Below are 961 nucleotides of genomic sequence, written 5' to 3'. Positions count from 1 at the left end.
ATATGTGGAACGGAGTACGGCGTTATATATGAAAATAAAAAATAAAGTGAAATTAAATTGAATATTACCACTATTTATAAATTAATATAGCTTGGCGTGAACGTAACAGTTCATATACGTGCATGAGTAATTAATACTAAAAGAGTTAAAAAGTAAGAGGTAGGTAATATTGAATTAAAAAAAATGCATACCATATCCTGTTAGTTGTCATATTATTCAGTGGATGAAAAACGAATATGACTTTTAGTGCACTAAGTTATAATGCACCATCAGTTATAGAACTAGTTATAAACTGGCGCCCAATTTAGGTGCACTCATTGAATTCACATCGTTATTGTCAAATAAATCTTTTAAGTTAGGCAGCTCTAGAGCTGTGTAGGGTTTTAATAGTGTTTTAAAGTCATGACTTGCAGTGACGCCTTCCTCGTCAGGCAAGGGGGCTGTAAAATCCGCGGTGGGTCCTTCAACTGGACTTTAATATGTTAGCATCGATAAAAGTCAAAGCATACCTAATGAAAATAATTTTATATATATATTATCTCAGATTTCATAAATTTCCTGTGGATTTATTCATAAAGAGATTGAGATACAATTTTTTTCTATATAATATTTTTTTATAATAAGCTTTCGTGAATGACTAAATTATTTGTTGTCAAGTGTGAGGATACGAAAGGAGCCAGAAACCGAACTTATCTCTTAGAATTCAGGACATGATCGGACATAGAAGATTAATGTATGTCTCTTCTTGCCAGGCAGCGTTATCTTGTTAATGAACGGTAGGACATGTCAGGACACCCTTAGTATGCGGAGGACCTCTTGTCTTAAGGAGTGCATCCTCCGCATGTATGCTCTCGGCCAATCCTTATTTATTCTGGCGCAATCAATTTATGTAAGACAAGGCAGGCTTATTTTTATTTTATCAAGATGGCAACGACATGGAAGAATGCCTGATGTCTTCAGT

Source organism: Halyomorpha halys, unplaced genomic scaffold (assembly GCF_000696795.3).
Source record: "Halyomorpha halys isolate HHAL.00 unplaced genomic scaffold, Hhal_1.1 Scaffold182.1, whole genome shotgun sequence".
NCBI classification, from domain to species: domain Eukaryota; kingdom Metazoa; phylum Arthropoda; class Insecta; order Hemiptera; family Pentatomidae; genus Halyomorpha; species Halyomorpha halys.
The sequence above is the reverse complement of the archived record's forward strand: the minus strand, read 5'-3'. Positions refer to the sequence as shown.